Here is a 14,133-nt window from a genome sequence, read left to right on the forward strand (position 1 = left end):
CTACGTTCTAGCCAGCGATGCTCACATTCCATGAATTAATTAAAAGTATATATTTTTGTTGATAGCCTAGCAGGATTAAGCAGCCAGTAGCACTGTTTGCAGAAGTGCTGCGTTCCATTGGGTTCCACTGACTGGTGACCAAGGACTTATAATTTATAACAATGGTTTATTAAGCACTCTGAGCAGATATTACATGCTTCTAATGATCCAAACATGATCCCATGTTTCCAACATTTGATCCCTCACCACGTGACCATTCAGTCTACACCTTCCCTGTTTAAGTTGGAACAACTGCTGATACTGAGATGGAACAGTGCCCATGAGCAGTAACCACATGTAAACTATTTAATAACATACACATTGAGCAGCCTACCAACACATAACTATTTGAATTGAGTGAAACATGGGTTAAGCTGTTGCAGCTGGTCTCCTCATTGCTCCCAACTTTGCTATTTGAAAAGATGAAGGCTAGTTACAGATTAGCTCGTTATATAATACTAGGACTTTTTTTTGGTTTGGTCATATGTTCTGATCATATGATAATGCCAGTTGACTTTCCTGGAGATGCTCTTGAGCCAGTGTCCTCAGTATGGATTTTCCTCAGAAAGGTGCAGGGCTTGCTTCACAAGCCTCGAGAGGAGCTTTCATTTCCAATATAAAGGGGGCCTGTATTATATATTGGGTGGCTGAGCTACTGTGGCGTTTTCTGGTATTGATTCCAATGTGTAATCTTGGACACATTTTTCTAGAAAATGCTTGACTGAATGTCCACACATTCTGCCAGGCTATTGGACTATGGGTGTAGGGAACTGCTCATGACATACTCAAAGTCTCGTGTGTGCAAAGTTCCTTAACATACTGGAGATGAACTGACAAGTGTTGACTGTCATCACCTCTGATGGATACTGTGTGTGGCATAGTGTCTCTTGAGTGTGATTCTGATTGTGTTATTCTTCATGTCTGGCAGGTGGTCAAATTCAAACCACCCAGAATATGAAATAGTTTCAGTGAATACAAGCACCGATAACTTAAAGTTTTTTATTAGTCACAAGTAGACTGCCATAAACATTGCAATGAGCATTACTATGAAAATCCCTAGTTGCCACACTTTGGTGCCTGTTCTGGTACACTGAGGGAGAATTTAGCATGGCCAATGCACTCAACCAGCACATCTTTCAGATTGTGGGAGGAAACCGGAGCACCCGGAGGAAACCCATGCAGACATGGGGAGAATGTGCAGATTCCGCAGAAACAGTGACCCAAACCAGAAATTGAATCCAGGTCCCAGGCGCTGTGAGGTAGCAGTGCTAACCACTGTGCCACCATGCCACCCACTGCAAATTCTTGGAGATTTGGAGTGAACAGAAAATTTGAATATATTAAAGGCTTGGTGTGACCTTTTCTTCAGTCTCTTGCAGTTTGACATAAATAAACCAGAATAAACCAGTTATTTGCACATTTGAACCCCATGTGCATGGACCAGATTCTTTTTGTCCTGTAAAGTTATTACTAACTGCTGAGGAGGAGAGATTTGCAGATTCTCTCGCCAAACAAATTTGGTTGGAGTGGCTTCCTGCAGAGGAATTGAGAGGTTTTATTTTTGCTGAGAAATAGGCTTAAAATCTGGCCTTAATGAAAAGGCTGTTTTGACATATGAGTGAACTGACCTTTGAAGATGGCTGCATCAACAGCTATTATTGGGAGACTGAGAGACTACAGTCGTGTCCAAGAGCCTTTCAGTGTGTATATGGAGTGGCTCAGGAGCTTTTCCATTGCCAATAATATCCTCAATGATCCTGATAATCCAGCTGTTGATCAGGTATCCAGGGCAGGGTAGGGGGCAAAGGCAATGTAAAGGATAATCTTTTGACAGAAGAAGGCCCAGAAGTGCATACTCAGCCAAACACAATGCTGTCGGACATTTTGTGTAAGCTTGAGTGACAATACATTCCAAACAACTGAAATTGCTGAAAACTATCAGTTTGGAACAAGGAACTAGTTGTTCAGTTCGGACTTTGGAGAATTTATCTTGGCTTTAAATAAGGTTTATGTGCATCGTAAATAGACCTTGAGATCCTTGCCTGGGGTAGGACAGAGTAACTGACCTATTTCCAAAGTGGTAGTACCCGTAATGACATCAATCAGGCCATTGAGGTTGGCCTTTGGAGTATGGACTCCCTGATTAAGGATCCAATTGTTGGGCCAATCAGGGAGTCTTTGCCTTGTATTTAATTGGGAGTGTCAGTTCCTCTGGCAACCCTGGAGATAAACTGGCAACTGATAGCACTCTGTGTATGGCAAGTAGAGTTGTAAATAAAGGGATTTTGGCGAAGGGACTTCTGCCTCCACAGATGTATTATGGTACCAAAGTCAGATCATAGTGTAAGAATATGTAGGAATTATAAAATAACCATAAATCAAGTACTGGAATGCAACCACTTCCTACTTTGTCAAATGTAGAGGAACTGTTCATAGTGTTCTCCGAAGATCAGAATCTTTCAAAATTAAATCAGACAAATGCCCGTCTGCAACTGGAGTTGGATGATAAGTCCAAGTTGCATTTGATTATTCATACCCACATGGCTCTATTTCAGTTTCATAGGCTGCCATTTGGTGTTTGTTCAACCCCCAGACCTTCTCAGGTGAACCAAATCTTGGGGGAGGTCGGGGGGACGGTGGAATTACATAAGAACATAAGAAATAGGAGCAGGAGTAGGCCATCTAGCCCTTCGAGCCTGCCCCGCCATTCAACAAGATCGTGGCTGATCTGTCGCTGCTCAGTTCCACTTTCCCGCCCTCTCCCCATAACCCTTAATCCCCTCTCTCATCAAAAACCCATCAACCCGCGTCTTAAAAATATTTAGCGAGGTAGCCTCCACCACTTCAACGGGCAGAGAATTCCAGAGACTCACCACCCTTTGAGTGAAGAAGTTCCTCCTCAGCTCCGTTCTAAACCACCCCCCCTTTATCTTGAGGCTGTGCCCCCAGTCCTACTGTCTTTTTTGAGCGGGAAGAGTCTCTCCACCTCTATCCTATCCATCCCATTCATCATCTTATACGTCTCAATGAGATCTCCCCTCATTCTTCTAAACTCTAACGAGTACAAGCCCAGTTTATTCAGCCTCTCCTCATAGCTCAACCCCCTCAACTCCGGTATCAGCCTAGTAAACCTCCTCTGCACTCCCTCCAAGGCCAAAATATCTTTGCGCAGGTGCGGCGCCCAAAACTGCACACAGTACTCCAGCTGCGGTCTCACCAATGTCCTATACAGCTGCAGCAAGACCTCCCTACTTTTATATTCAATCCCCCTCGTGATGAAGGCCAGCATCCCATTCGCCTTCCTGACCACCTGCTGCACCTGCAAGCTGGGTTTTTGCGACTCATGCACAAGGACCCCGAGGTCCCTCTGCACCGTCACCTGCTGCAGTTTTTCGCCCTGTAAGTAATAGTCCTTCCTACCATTCTTCCTACCAAAGTGGACCACCTCACACTTGCCAACATTAAATTCCATATGCCATTTCCTGGCCCATTCGCCCAGCCTATCTAGATCCTTCTGTAGACTCTCCACACCCTCCGCACAATTTGCCGTTCCCCCAATCTTGGTGTCATCAGCAAATTTCGACACCCTACACTCGGTTCCCTCCTCCAGATCATCTATATAAATGGTAAAAAGCTGAGGCCCCAGCACCGACCCCTGGGGCACTCCACTAGTCACCATCCGCCAATCCGAATAGCACCCGTTGACCCCCACTCTCTGCCTCCTATTTGACAACCAATCCTCTATCCACGCTAACACCCTACCCCCAACTCCATGTCCCTCGACCTTCTGCAATAACCTCTTGTGAGGTACTTTGTCAAACGCCTTCTGAAAATCTAGAAAGACCACATCCACCGGCTCTCCTCTATCCACCGCCCTAGACACATCCTCATAGAACTCCAGTAAATTTGTCAGACACGACTTCCCTTTAATGAAACCGTGCTGCGTCTGCTCTATCAAGCAATTCCCTCCAAGATGCCTTGCAATTTCCTCCTGAATGACAGATTCTAACATTTTACCTACCACAGACGTTAAACTAACCGGCCTATAATTCCCCGCCTTTTGCCTGGCACCCTTCTTAAACAACGGCGTAACATTAGCCGTTTTCCAACCATCCGGCACTTCCCCGGAATCCAGCGACGTCTGGAAAATAACCACCAAGGCATCCACTATCACCTCCGCCATTTCTTTCAGAACCCTCGGATGCATTCCATCCGGTCCTGGGGACTTGTCCACAATCAGCCCCTCCAGTCTGTCGAGCGCCGCCTCTCTAGTAACAGTAATGTCATTAAGACCCTCCAGTCCTACCAACTTTCCATCGAATTCACCAACCCTGTCAGACAGCCCGCAGGAATCTTGATGCCTCACCGAACAGGGCGTCAGCCAAAAATCAAGATTCCCGACAGGCATGTAAACAATCAAGATTCACCTGATCCAGCCCACCAGCCCCAGTCAGATTTAAGCAACATTTCTTATTGCTTAAATATTACTCTTGGTAGGATGTAATTTATCTTTGTCTACTCTGTGATCTAAATACTCAATAAAGTTTTGTAACTTTTCACATTTGTATGCCTTCACCCAAACATTTTCCAAACTTTGGAGCACCTGTCACATGTCCTGTCTGTTTGGAGCTGAAATAATTATGTCATTCAAATAGCACACTCCGCCTTTAAATCTTATCAGGGCTGTAATTCTCCCATTTTCAAGTTAAGTGCTCCCGTTGGCATAAAAATGGGAGGGTTTTGCCCTGCCATTGGAAGTATCTATTCAAATATATACATCCCATGATTCAAGCTGATGAGCCCCACAGCTCCAAGATTGGGAAGCATTTTTAAAGTAACTTCACTTCGTCTTTTGCAGACCATTTTTTTTCCTTTAAGGAAGCCACAGTTGTCAATCAGAATTAGAATCTTTGTAAACATTGTGGTTAGGAGCAATGGGAGTACTTGAGATGCATTCAAGCGTGAAGAACAGGTAAATAAACACAACTGGCTGGAGATCAAGAAGAAATTATTGAGATGTCAATCAAAGCCTATTTCAAAGCACTGCACTGTGAAATTGAAAAAGATTAAAGGTTTGGGGCAGCACGTTAACACGATGGTTAGCACAGCTGCTTCACAGCTCCAGGGACCTGGGTTCGATTCCGGGCTCAGGTCACTGTCTGTGTGGAGATTGCACATTCTCCTCATGTCTGCGTGGGTTTCCTCTGGGTGCTCCGGCTTCCTCCCACAGTCTAAAAATGTTAGGGTTAGGTTGATTGGCCATGCTAAATTGCCCCTTAGTGTCCTTAGAGTGTAGGTTAGAGGGAATAGTGGGTAAAATATACTCCTGCTCCTATTTCTTATGTTCTTATGTTCCTAGGAACATAAGAACATAAGAAATAGGAGCAGGAGTAGGCCATCTAGCCCCTCGAGCCTGCCCCGCCATTCAATAAGATCATGGCTGAGCTGAAGTGGCTCAGTTCCATTTTCCCGCTTTCTCACCATAACCCTTAATCCCCTTGCCTACCAAAAACCTATCTACCCGCGTCTTAAATATATTTAACGAGGTAGCCTCCACCACTTCAACGGGCAGAGAATTCCAGAGATTCACCACCCTTTGAGTGAAGAAGTTCCTCCTCAACTCCGTTCTAAACTGCCCCCCCTTTATCTTGAGGCTGTGCCCTCTAGTCCTGCTGTCCTTTCTGAGCGGGAAGAACCTCTCCACCTCTACGCTATCCGTCCCCTTCATAATCTTATACGTCTCAATGAGATCCCCCCTCATCCTTCTAAACTCCAACGAGTACAAGCCCAATCTATTCAGCCTCTCTTCATAGTTCAACCCCCTCGACTCCGGTATCAGCCTAGTGAACCTCCTCTGCACTCCCTCCAAGGCCAAAATATCCTTGCGCAAGTGCGGCGACCAAAACTGCACACAGTACTCCAGCTGTGGCCTCACCAGTGCCCTGTACAGTTGCAGCAAGACCTCCCTACTTTTATATTCAATCCCCCTCGCTATGAAGGCCAGCATCCCATTCGCCTTCCTGACCACCTGCTGCACCTGTAGGCTGGGTTTTTGCAACTCATGCACAAGGACCCCCAGGTCCCTCTGCACCGTAGCATGCTGCAGCTTTTCACCCTTTAAATAGTAATCCCTCCTACTATTATTCCTGCCAAAGTGGATAACCTCACATTGTATTCCATCTGCCAGGTCCTCGCCCACTCGCTCAGCCTATCTAGATCCCTCTGCAGACTTTCTACACCCTCCGCACAATTTGCTTTTCCACTCATCTTTGAGTCATCAGCAAATTTCAACACCCTACACTCAGCTCCCTCCTCCAGATCATCTATATAAATGGTAAATAGTTGAGGCCCCAGCACCGATCCCTGGGGCACTCCACTAGTCACCAACCGCCAATCCGAATAGCACCCATTGACCCCCACTCTCTGCCTCCTATTAGACAGCCAATCCTCTATCCACGCTAACACCTTACCCCCAACTCCATGCCCCCTAACCTTCTGTAACAACCTTTTGTGCAGCACCTTATCAAACGCCTTCTGAAAATCGAGAAACACCACATCCACCGGTTCCCCTCCGTCCACCGCACTAGACACATCCTCATAGAATTCCAATAAATTCGTCAGACACGACTTCCCCTTAACAAATCCATGCTGCGTCTGCTCTATGAAACAATTCTTCTCAAGATGCCTCGCTATTTCTTCTTTGATGACGGATTCTAACATTTTTCCTACAACAGACGTCAAACTAACTGGCCTATAATTCCCTGCCTTTTGCCTGCTACCCTTTTTAAACAGCGGCGTAACATTAGCCATTTTCCAATCTTCCGGCACTTCCCCAGAATCCAGTGAGGTTTGGAAAATAATCACTAAGGCATCCACTATCACCTCTGCCATTTCCTTCAGAACCCTGGGATGCATTCCATCCGGTCCTGGGGACTTGTCCACCATCAGTCCCACTAGTCTATCGAGCACTACCTCTCTAGTGACAGTGATCGCATTCAGGCCCTCAACTCCTACCATCCTTCTATCTTTAATACCCGGCAAACTATTCTCGTCCTCCTCCGTGAAGACCGAAGCAAAAAACTTATTTAAGGAAGGCAGATGGATGGCAACCTGATTATGATGCAAACCAGCTAATTGTAATATAAATAGCGGGCTGGACAGTCCATTCGGCAGCCTCCCACCATTCATCCGCCTACCTAGTGGGAACTGCATTGGGCAGGTTTTGGTGCCGAGGCGGTACAAGGAGCAAAGTCTAGTAGCCATTTTCCCCTCTGCTGCTGCCAGGCTGCAGGGGGAGACTCCCTCAGCGTTCTAGGGGCTGGGTGGTGTCGAGCTGTGGGCAACGGTTTGATCTCTGTGCTGTCCCCTGGGATGGGGGACCATTGCCTGGACTATCCCTTCTAGCCTTGGCAGACCTGAAAATCACCCCTGATATAGGTGATTTCGGGCAACTCTGTGATCACCAACTCCTTTAGGGCCTGTAGCTCTGAAAACTTTGAAGTGGCCTGTTCACTTTAATTTCCATGCCCTCATGACAGCTGGCAGGCTTTTAAATCCATTCTGCATCTGGGATTTTCCTTTTTCTCTGTCAGAAGCTGCATGTGTGAGCAGGCCCCTTTAAAGTCCTCTGACACAGAGGAGATATTAATTTCACTGGGGTGTTCACTCAGCCCCCATATATTCACACAGCTTTTATTCGAAAGCTCTGTGGCTTCCTAGAAACCTTCAAAACCCTCTCTATTTCATTTAAACCTTTACTCTTTTTCAATTTCACAGTGCAGTGCTTTGAAGTAGGCTTTGATTGACATCTCAATAATTTCTTCTTGCACTCCAGTCAATTATGTTTATTTACCTGTCCCTTCATGCTTGAATGCATCTCAATACCCCCATGGCTCCTAACCACAATGTTTACAAAGATTCTAATTCTGATTGACAACTGTGGCTTCCTTAAAAGGAAAAAAAGGTCTGCAAAAGACGAAGTGAAGCTACTTTAAAAATGCTTCCCGATCTTGGAGCTGTGGGGCTGATCAGCATGAATCACGGGATGTATATAGTTGAACAGACGCTTCCAATGGCAGGGCAAAACCCTCCCATTTTAATACCAATGGGAGCACTTAACTTGAAAATGGGAGAATGAGAGCCCTGATAAGATTTAAAGGAGTAGTGTGCTATTTGAATGACATACTTATTTCAGCTCCAAACAGGCAGGACACATGACGGGTGATCCAATGTTTGGGTGAAGGCATACAAATGTGAAAAGTTACAAAACTTCATTGAGTATTTAGATCACAGAGTAGACAAAGATAAATTACATCCTACCAAGAGTAATATTTCAGCAATAAGAAATGTATCACAGCCTCAAATATCTCTAAGCTCAGGTCCTTTTTGGCCATTTTGTGTGTGCATGCAAATAAACAAACTGGAATAAATCTGTTAGTTGGTGTACAAACTCCACACGCAAAAATATCACATACTCAACAAGTGAATTACAATTCCCATATACAAGTGAACAGTATCATGGTGTTTCATTATTTGTGAGGGCTCTACCTGAACCTTCAATCAGCAGGGAAGGCATTTCCAGAGTATGCAGCATTCAAGAATAGAAATGTGAGATACAATAGTACTGGGAGTGACTCTTTGTTTGGTGGTCTCAGATTCAACACTAAAGTGAGAGGGTTGTTGGAGAGGTAGCCCAAGGACTACCAGGTGTAATTCCGGAAGACAGAGATAACAGAATTATTGATGTAACCAGGAAGGATACGGGAGAATGTGTTGTAAGCTCCCCTGCCACCTCCACATCTTTTGGTTTCTCCTCCTAATTTCTCCTTCACACTCCCCACCTTCCATCATCTGTTTAACAACCAGAGAAGCCTAAATATTGGCAAATTGCAGCTGTGGAAACAAGCAACACTAGAATGTGTGCAGTCACTGCAAGCCGGATGTCCAGTAAAGGACCTGTGCAAGGTGAGTCCAATAAGCGTTTAATTCACAGTCAGACTGCAAATCGGGATTTGGAATCAAGTGGCTGCCATTTTGTTCCTTCTTTAAAATGCATTTGCTAATGTTAGTGGATTAAAAATTCCGATGTTAATAAGGTGTTTTCTATTGATGGGAGAATTGTTTTGCAAATTCAAGTGTATGATGTGCTCAATTTTTGCTAGAATTGATTTGTCTATAATTAAGTATGAAACAGGAGTGTCACATGAAAGGAATTGTACGCACACTGTTCATTATGCCTTAGGTGGATATACAGATGAACAAAGAGAAACAATAGGATTGGTATGATGAAGTGTTGGCTGCAAAAAAGAAGACAGGGGGCTTAGTGATAACTTAAAGAAGACAGGAGCTAAACTTTACTTATGGGAGTCAATGACTCATGGAATGGGCTGCCCCCTCATACAGCTAATACTGACTCAGTCAAAGCACATTGGATTAATCTCAAATCAGTACGGAACAGAGGGAATATGGAATTGGAGTGGGACAAAGATGAAAAATCGTCAGATTTGTCTTGCCAGCATGACTCATACAGGGTTCAGCTGAATCTCCTCTTTTTGCTGTATTCTTACGGGTATCTTTGACTTAGTTATTTCTTTCATGCAGGCAAAAGTTAAATTTAAAAAAGGGTTATAAGTACCATCCCATATGAAGATTTATTCAAAATCTGCACTGCTCCGCATTGCATCCCAACCCTCCCGTGTCTCTCATTTAAATAAATAACTTCCATTTATGGAGTACATTAATGAAACTTACAACCTTCAGGTCAGAATGTGTTACTTTGCAGAACCTGCAGCCTGCCTATTTTATATTTATCTGGCAGAAACTTGTCTCCACTCCCAGTTATTACAATTAGGAGGCAACATACAAACAGCATGAGTTTTGAGTCATATTTCAATTCTAGTTCCTGTTTTAGCTGTCAAAAGTCAGTTTTGATCTTAGATTTTAGATCTTTTTTATTTGTTTCAGAAATTCTGTTTAGTGTGTCATCTAGCTGAGAGATTGAACTGAGCAACAACATGGATCTAAAAACATTCTCTTTGACTTTCTCTCCCACTATTCTGTCACTGTGATAATGGTGTCTCTCTATTACTCACTGAACTTCTCTCTTCCTTTCCTTCAATCTCATTTCTCTCCCGCCATCTCTCTCTCTGAGGGCAATTTTGAGCCCGCATTAGTGATCTGCTGTGAGCAGAAAGGAGGGAGGAGGAGTGGGGGTAAAGGTAAGTGTAGCTTCCCCACCCCACCCCCAGAGAGAGAGAGTGAAATGCCTGAGTACTCAGGCCCTATCCCCATAGCCCCACGCATTTTACCCTGCTAATCTCTCTAAGCTACACATCTTGGGACACCCAGGGGCAATTTTGCATGTCCAATCAACCTAACCTGCACACCTTTGAGCCGTGGGAGGAAACCGGAGCACCCAGATGAAATCAGTACAGGCACAGGAAGAACGTGCAAACTCCAGGCAGTCCCCTCGAAGTCAGAATTGAACCTGGTCATGTTACTGCAAGACAGCAGTACTAACTATTGGGTCTCTGAGAAAGCCAGCAGAGGTTGGGGTGCCATCTTTAAAGAGTGTTTAAAATTAAACAGCTCCTCCACCCTCGCCCCCACACCACAGAAGTAACAGTGGCTCCCTTCCCCCCCCTCACCTCCTCCCCACCCCCCACCTCACCTCCTCCCCGCTCCCCACCCCCCACCTCACCTCCTCCCCACAGTCATTGGGAGTTCTCCCCTCCCGCTGCCACTGTGAAGGTATCGCCAAAGTTCCTCCCCCTCGATGCCTGACCACCCCACCGGAGGGAGAAGTGGGACTTGAGCGTCCCCAATGGTTGTGCAGGAGAGGGGGAAGACAGTCTCCGATATCTTCATTGTGGGAGGGTGTGGGGACAGGGGGAGGTGCTTAATTTTGATGCTGATGGGGGGATTCTTCAAAGATTGCGCCCCAATTTCTGCCAAGCTGGTTTTATTAAGCCTTGCTGTAGCAGAGTGACGGTGGAAACCACGTCACTCATTTTTTAATCAGAGAGGTCAAGATGTGGAGTGAAAATGGGGCCATGCAGCAGGAGAGCTGCACACTGGTTTTCAGTATGAGTCTGACACTGAAATGCTGTGGTGAGTTTCTACCCTCCATCTCTCGTCTATACACACGCTGCTGGGTTTTCTGTCTCTCAGTTGCTCAGTGACTACTACTAAGGGTTTGCTCTTCAAACGTTCTCAAGAGCCAGCTTGCAGGTGTCTGTTTTTTACTCTCCTGCCTCTCTTGCTGACTGAATCTCTTATTGACTTTCTCCCTTTGTAGTTATCTCTGCTTATATTTATTTCACTGAATGACTCTTGTATTTATGTCACTCTGTCGTTATCATGGCCTGTCTCATTCAATGACCGCCTGCTTTATCTTTCCTGTAGATCCTATCCATTACTAACTGTCTGTCTCTTCTGTCTCTCTTTCTCCTGGTTTACTAAGTAATATTTTTAATTCAATTTTCCATTAACTGCCTTTCTCAATTCCCAATCCACTCCAGTACTATCACTAATAGTGACCTGAGCCCAGATTTTGTTAGAAGACTGCTTCAAACTTCACTCAACAATTGTGAAATGCTTTGGATTATCCCTGCCATAAAAATCCTTCACCAGCCTCTGAGCTGATAATATCCCAAACCTACACATTAAGTGAAACTAACCATGTTACAGATTCTCCGTACCAACCATATACCTGACTGCAGGGGCTTCACAGCAATAGCATCACAGATCCTTCAGTAACTGATTGCTGACTAGAATAAGCAGTCTGTTCAACTGAATCACAATATTGAGTCCTGGGCAGACTATGTCCAGTCTAACACTACTCTGCCAGTGTTAGACCCTTGATGGGTTATGGTTTCAAGACATCATCAGCCCACCAGAACTTTTAGATGTCCAACTTTTAAATATAAATAAATGTATACTGCAGGGTGTTTCCTAGGGCCAGTCATCATCAGCTGCTTCACAACAACCTTCCTTCCATCATAATGTCAGCAGTGAGGGCTGGGGACTGCACAATGTTCATGATCCCACTCCTTACACTTCCATTTAGGGTGGCACAGTAGCACAGTGGTTAGCACTGCGGCCTCACAGTGTCAGGGACCTGAGTTCAATTCTGGCATCGAGTCACTGTCTATGTGCAGTTTGCACATTCTCCCAAATCTGTGTGGGTTTCCTTTGGGTGCTTGGGTTTCCTCCCACACTCTAAAGATGTGCAGGTTAGGTTGATTGGCCATGCTAAATTGACCCTCGTGTCAGGAAGATTAACAGGATAAATTAATGGGAATGGGGCCTGGATGGGATTGTGGTCAGTAAGAGTCGATGGGCCAAATGGCCTCCTGTACTGTGGGGATTTTATGATTCTATTCTATGATCATTCACAACTCACAAACAGAAACGGTGTGCGTCCAATGCAGCAAGAACCCGGAAGGTATCCACGCTTGAGCTGACAAGTAGCAAGTAACATCCATGAAACACAAGTGCCAGCAATGACCATCAACAAGAGAGAATCTAACCATGGCCCCATAACATTTGATGACATTATCATTGCTGAATCTCCCTCTATCAACATCCTGGGGTTTACCATTGACCAGAAACTGAACTGGACTAGTCATACAAGTACTATTGCTGAAAAAGCAGGTCGAAAGCTGGGAACCCTGTGATGAGTAGCTCATCTCTTGACTCCCCAAAGTCTGTCCACCATCTACAGGGCACAAGTCGGAAGTGTTCTGGAGTATTGTCCACTTGCCTGGATGAATGCAATTCTAAATACACTCAAAATGTTCAACTCCATCCCAGGACAAAGCGGCCACTTATTTTGCACCCCGGTTCCCATGAAAGAATGAGAACAATTGAATCAGTATTTTTCCCTTCTACTGCTTAACTGTATCCGCTTGTGAACTTCAGCGTTCAGTAAATGTCAAACCTCAGGTGAGAAGGGCATAGGATAAAATGTTTAAGTTTCTAAAAATATTAAGTCAACATGTTCTCTCTCAATGCAAAATATTCCAAGGACTTTTTCCCTGGGCTGACCTTTCACCCCTCTGACCCAGGTGACGCCTCTAATTGCTGTCATGGCTATGATCAGCTCACCCATAAGGCAGCCCAGAATTCAAACCTGGTTTCACCATTTTATTCTCAGGATGTGCACGTTGCTGGTGAAACCAGCATTTATTGCCCATCTCCAGCTGATGTGAAAAGGTAGGCTATCTTTTTGAGCTGATACAACTTGTTATTCTTTATAGCTCTTTGATAGAACTGAGTGAATCGCTTGCTCAACACAGTGGGCAGTTAAGAAGCAACCATGTTGGTGTGAGACTGGAATGACAACATAATATTATATAATATATAATATAGTATGGAGGATCTTTAAGGAGATCTTTCTTGATGCTCAACGGAAATTTATTCCAATGGTCAAAAAGGATAGTAGGAGGAGAGGTAATAAGCCGTGGATAACGAAGGAGGTGAAGGAAAGTGTTAAACTAAAAGCGGAGGAATTTAGAGTAGCTAAGAGTAGTGGGCGAGAAGAGGATTGGGAGAGGTTTAAATGTCAACAAAGATTGACAAAGAAGTTGATAAGGAAGGGTAGGAGAAACTATGAAGCTGGGCTAGCGCTTAATATAAAAAAGGATAGCAAGAGTTTTTATAAATATATAAAAAGGAAGAGGCTGGCTAGGGTGAATGTTGGTCCTTTAGAGGATGAGAAAGGGGACCTAGTGGTAGGGGATGGGGATATGGCTAAGGTATTGAATAACTTTTTTGTTTCTGTCTTCACGGAGGAAGACGTGAATAATTTGCCGGGTGTCAGGAAGGCGAATGGGATGCTGGCCTTCATAGCGAAGGGGATTGAATATAAAAGTAGGGAGGTCTTGCTGCAGCTGTATAGGGCATTGGTGTGGCCGCAACTGGAGTACTGTGTGCATTTTTGGGCGCCGCACCTGCGCAAAGATATTTTGGCCTTGGAGGGAGTGCAGAGGAGGTTTACTAGGCTGATACCGGAGTTGAGGGGGTTGAGCTATGAGGAGAGGCTGAATAAACTGGGCTTGTACTCATTAGAGTTTAGAAGAATGAGAGGAGATC

This window comes from Carcharhinus amblyrhynchos, chromosome 6 (genome assembly GCF_965287045.1).
Source record: "Carcharhinus amblyrhynchos chromosome 6, sCarAmb.v2.hapA, whole genome shotgun sequence".
Lineage (NCBI taxonomy): Eukaryota > Metazoa > Chordata > Chondrichthyes > Carcharhiniformes > Carcharhinidae > Carcharhinus > Carcharhinus amblyrhynchos.